The following is a 6,000-nucleotide window of genomic DNA, read 5'->3' on the forward strand; positions in this document are numbered from 1 at the left end:
TTTATCCAGAATATGACACCAAAGTTGCAAACAGAATGTCTGAATCTCAGACTGCTACCAGGGAGAGGGATGGAATCAGTAGCAACGGAACAGAGCTGGAGTGGGGAGTGAAAACAATGGCTTCAGTCTTCCCAATATTTAATTGGAGGAAATTTCTGCTCATCCAGTACTGGATGTCGGATAAGCAAGTTTGCAAGTTCTTCCTGTGTCTGTATGGGTTTTCCCCGGGTGCTCCGGTTTCCTCCCACAAGCCAAAAGACTTGCAGGTTGATCGGTAAATTGGCCCTTATAAATTGTCACTAGTATAGGTAGATGGTAGGGAAATATAGGGACAGGTGGGGATGTTTGGTAGGAATATGGGATTAGTGTAGGATTAGTATAAATGGGTGGTTGATGGTCGGCACAGACTCGGTGGGCCGAAGGGCCTGTTTCAGTGCTGTATCTCTAATCAAATCTAATCAATCTGATAATTTAACAACAAATTGAGGAATGGAGAGACGTGGTGGTGAGGTACACGTGATGGAATTCTTTGATTAAACATGCGAGAGTGTTTTTGAGGGTGGTATGATTGAAGTTATATATGTGGACTTCTAAAAGGCGTTTGATCAAATGTCATTCAATAGACAAGTTAGGAAAACTGACCACTATGGTATAAGGGGACAATAACAGTGTGGATAAAACACCAGCTAAGGAGCAGAAAACAGAGAGAAGTGGTGAAATGGTATTGTTCAAACTCGATGGGAGTATGCATTGGTATTCCACAGGGTTCAGTACTAGGACCAATTCTATTTTTGCTCCTGCAAAACCGGGATAGGTAAAGCAGAGCCCCTTCCACCTCCCTCTTTGCAGAACATCCCGTCTCTGCAGGCTCTGCTACATTTGTTGGTCATGTTACAAACCCAGAGCCATTGTAACTACAGTCCCCATATCTTGTCTGGAGTTGGGACACCAAATCCTTTGTCCTCCCTGAACGTCTGCAGCAGCTCAAAACACAACCTCCAGAAAGCCATCCACAGCATCGCCAGTAACGTTACAATATCAGAAGTAAGACAAAAGCCCCTCGCCTGCAAGTTGGATGCCTGGTCCTTTCAAATAACACTAGAGGGTTCCTCGTTCTGCTGAATGTATGTTCAGCTGCGATTGACGATCACAACCGGTCAGTGGACATGTAAAGACCAAATTTCAAATACGTGAAACAAAGCTGCCAGAATGGCAGATTGACACCATATTTAGACTCCTCCTCACGATACAGGCACGCACACGTTACACCCACGCTAGCGCCCCGGCCAGCCTGAATGTCCTGCACAATGCGTTGGATGTGGCCAGCAGTGCAATTCACACCATTTTACGGAGTCAAACTTCCACAGCACCAGTGGAGCTGAAGAGATGAAATGTGTGGCCTGGGAGAACCACAGAGAATATAGGAATATAAGAAATAGGAGCAGGAGTAGGCAATTCGGCACTTCAAGCCTTCCCCGCCATTCAATAAGCTCATGGCTGATCTGCCCCAGGCCTCAACCCCTCTTTCGTGTCATCTCCTCACCCCGCCCCGATATTTCACAATTCTATCCACCTGCTCTTTAAAGACATTCAGTGATCTTGCCTCCACAACTCTCTGGGGTCGAGGGAAAGAAAATCATTTTAAAAGGGAATTGGAAAAATACTAAAAGGTGAACAAGTTTCAGCAACATTGGAAATCAATAGGGGATAGCGATAATCAGAGGAGCGAGTCCACAGAGAGATTTGATCACACGAGTGAGAATATTGAAATTGAGGTGTTACTGGAACAAAAGGCAATGAAGGTCAGTGAGCACAGGGGTGTTGGGTAAACAGAATTTGGTGCAGCATGGAGTTTGGCAGCAGACTTCTGGTTGAACACAAGGATACAGTGAGTAGAATGTGGGACATCAGCCAAGAGTGCGTTAGAGTAGTCAAGTCTCGAGGTAAGAAAGACATGGATGAGGGATTCAGCAGCAGATGAGCTGAGTTGTCGCTCTCTCACTCTCTGATTCTCTCTCTGTCTCTCTATCTCTGCATCCCTATCCCTCACTCTCACTCTGCCTCTTTCTCTCTCTCATTGTATCTAACACCCCTCCTTCCATTCTCTGTGCCTTCTTCTATTGACACGTTTCTGTCCTGCTGCACATTCTCACTATCCCTCTCCCCTTCTATGGTTTTCCTCTTAATTTTTCCGTCTGTATCCCCCTCTCTGCCTCTATCTGCCCGTATCTGTCTTTCACTAACTTCCTATCTCTCTGCATCCCTGTCTCACTCCGTATCTTTGTCTCTTTTTCTTTCCTTTTCTCTTTGCCTTTCTTCGTCTCTCTCTCTCCGATGCTCACACCTTCTCCCTTTCGCTCGCTCTCTCTGCTATATACTTCCTCTCTCTGTCTTTCCTTCTAACTTTTTTCTCCCTCTTTCTGCTTCGACTCATAGCGTTATTGCAGAATTGCAAAAAAAACGACGATATCAAATTTGGAGGAGTGACAAACTGTGAGGAGAATGCGAACGAGCTGCAAAAGGACTTAGATAGGCGAGCATAATGAGCAGACAAGTGACAGATAGAATGGAATTAGACTAGTGCAAGATGATGAGCGTTTTGGCAGAAGGGATAGGGTGAGGCAATATATATTTAATGGAGCAGTTCTAAAGGGTGTGCAGGAACAGAGGGACCTGGGGGAGTACATGTGTCTCAATGTTTCAAGGCGGCAGGACATATTGAGAGAGAGCTTAGCAAAGCATATGGGACGTTGGGCTTTATAAACAGAGGCATCGAGTACAAAAGCAGGAACGTTATGCTGAACCGATATGAAGCTCTGGTTATGCACCAGCTAGAGTATTGTGTGCAAGTCTGGTTATCAAACTTCAGGAAAGATGGGAAGGACCTTGGGAGGATGCAGAGAGAATTTACCAGAATGGTTCTGGGGATGGAGGATTTTATTTACAAGGTTAGGTTGGAAAAAACTGGGATTGTTCTCTCTGGAATAAAAAAGTTTGAGGAGTGTTTTGATAGTGGTGTACAGGATTATGACAGGCTTGACAGGTTAAACAAATCAACAGTCTTCCTAGTAACTGATGGTACATGGACTAGGTGACACAGGTTGAAGGTTTAGGGCAAGAAATGCATAGGAATGTGAGGAAGAACTTTTTAAACACAGCGAATGGTAATGACCTGCAGCTCACTCGTCATGAGGGTTGTGATAGCCGAGAGAATCAATAATTTCAGAAGGGAACTGGATGGGCACTTGACGGAAATGAACTTATAGGGCTATGGGGATTGAGCGGGGCAGTAGGACTGAATGGATTGTTCTGCAGAGAGCCCACAGAGTTGCGCTCGTCCGAGGGGCCACTTTCTTTGCCGTCATTGACTCTATGTCCCGATCAATCTTTGACCCTACGTGGATGTGTCGCTGACTCATGCCTGGAAAGATCTGGATGCTCTAATGTTCAATGCAACTGTGACGTTAATGGCCACTGGCAGCTCTGTCCTCACCCTGGTGTGAGGCTCCAGGTCGTGTTGCAGGAGGTGACGCAGCTCTGTGAAAACCTCCTTATTGAATCAGAGTCACCTCACACACTGTTCCTGGGATAGGGGTAAGTAGAAAAGGTGCTCTTTACAGAGCTTCACCTCTCTGCAGCCTCTGTTCCATTTGTTTGTCATGTGGCAGGCCAAGAGGCACTATATTTACAGTCCCCATTTCCTGTCCAGAGTTGGGTCACCAAATTCTCTGTCCTCCCTGAATGTCTGCAGCAGCACACAACACAACATCCAGAAAACCATTAACAGCCCCTCCACTAACCTTACAATAGCAGACGTAAGTCAAAGAAGCGCCAGCTGCAAGTTGGATGCATCGTCCTTTCAAATAACGCAAGAGGCTGTTCCTCGTGCTGCTGAATGTCTGTTCAGTTGAGGGTGACTAACACAGGCTGTCAGTGGACGTGCACAACCCAAGTTTCAAAGACGGGCGTGAAGGTTGTCAGAACAGCTGATTGACGTCACATTATGACCCCTCCTCACACTGCAGAGGCACGCAATGTCACCCGGGCTACAGCCGTGCCCAGCATGGGGAACTTTGCAGGCCACGCCAGTAATGGCTAGAAGCCCACCTCCCCCAAATTTATGGTTCCAGGCTTCCACAGTGTCGGCAGTAGTGGCGCTGCCGAGCTGATAATTGGGGCCAGGGTGAGATTAGAATTAGAATTAGAACATTACAGCGCAGTACAGGCCCTTCGGCCCTCGATGTTGCGCCGATCATCTGACCTACACTGTTCCATTTTCATCCATATGTCTATCCAATGACCACTTAAATGCCCTTTAAGTTGGCGAGTCTACTACTGTTGCAGGCAGGGCGTTCCACGCCCCTACTACTCTCTGCATAAAGAAACTACCTCTGACATCTGTCCTATATCTTTCACCCCTCAACTTAAAGCTATGTCCCCTCGTGTTTGCCATCATCATCCGAGGAAAATGAATCTCACTATCCACCCTATCTAACCCTCTGATTATCTTGTATGTCTCTATTAAGTCACCTCTCCTCCTCCTTCTCTCTAACGAAAACAACCCCAAGTCCCTCAGCCTTTCCTCGTAAGACCTTCCCTCCACACCAGGCAACATCCTAGAAAATCTCCTCTGCACCCTTTCCAAAGCTTCCACATCCTTCCTATAATGCGGTGACCAGAACTGCACGCAATACTCAAGGTGCGGCCTCACCAGAGTTTTGTACAGCTGCATCATGACCTCGTGGCTCCGAAACTCGATCCCCCTACTAATAAAAGCTAACACACCATATGCCTTCTTAACAGCCCTATTAACCTGGGTAGCAACTTTCAGGGATTTATGTACCTGGACACCAAGATCTCTCTGCTCATCTACACTACCAAGAATCTTCCCATTAGCCCAGTCCTCTGCATTGCTGTTACTCCTTCCAAAGTGAATCACCTCACACTTCTCCGCATTAAACTCCATTTGCCATCTCTCAGCCCAGCTCTGCAGCCTATCTATGTCCCTCTGTACCCTACAACACCCTTCGACACTATCCACAACTCCACAGACCTTCGTGTCATCCGCAAATTTACTAACCCACCCTTCTACACCTTCATCCAGGTCATTTATAAAAATGACAAACAGCAGTGGCCCCAAAACAGAACCTTGCGGTACACCACTAGTAACTAAACTCCAGGATGAACATTTGCTATCAACCACCACCCTCTGTCTTCTTTCAGCTAGCCAATTTCTGATCCAAAGCTCTAACTCACCTTCAACCCCACACTTCCGTATTTTCTGCAATAGCCTACCGTGGGGAACCTTATCAAACGCCTTACTGAAATCCATATACACCACATCCACGGCTTTACCCTCATCCACCTGTTTGGTCACCTTCTCGAAAAACTCAATAAGGTTTGTGAGGCACGACCTACCTTTCACAAAACCGTGCTGACTATCGCAAATGAACTTATTCTTTTCAAGATGATTATAAATCCTTATAAATCTCTTATAACCCTTTCCAACATTTTACCCACAACCGAGGTAAGGCTCACAGGTCTATAATTACCAGGCCTGTCTCTACTCCCCTTCTTGAACAAGGGGACAACATTTGCTATCCTCCAGTCCTCCGGCACTACTCCTGTCGACAAAGGCGACATAAAGATCAACAACAACGGCTCTGCAATCTCCTCCCTGGCTTCCCAGAGAATCCGAGGATAAATCCCACCTGGCCCAGGGGTCTTATCTATTTTCACTCTTTCCAAAATTGCTAACACCTCCTCCTTGTGAATCTCAATCCCATCTAGCCTAGTAGGCTGTATCTCAGTAATCTCCTCGGCAACATTTTCTTTCTCTACTGTAAATACTGACGAAAAATATTCATTTAACGCTTCCCCTATCTCCTCTGATTCCACACACAACTTCCCACTACTATCCTTGATTGACCCTGTTCTAACTCTTATCATTCTTTTATTCCTGATATACCTATAGAAAGCCTTCGGGTTTTCTTTGATCCT

This window comes from Heterodontus francisci, unplaced genomic scaffold (genome assembly GCF_036365525.1).
Source record: "Heterodontus francisci isolate sHetFra1 unplaced genomic scaffold, sHetFra1.hap1 HAP1_SCAFFOLD_49_1, whole genome shotgun sequence".
Lineage (NCBI taxonomy): Eukaryota > Metazoa > Chordata > Chondrichthyes > Heterodontiformes > Heterodontidae > Heterodontus > Heterodontus francisci.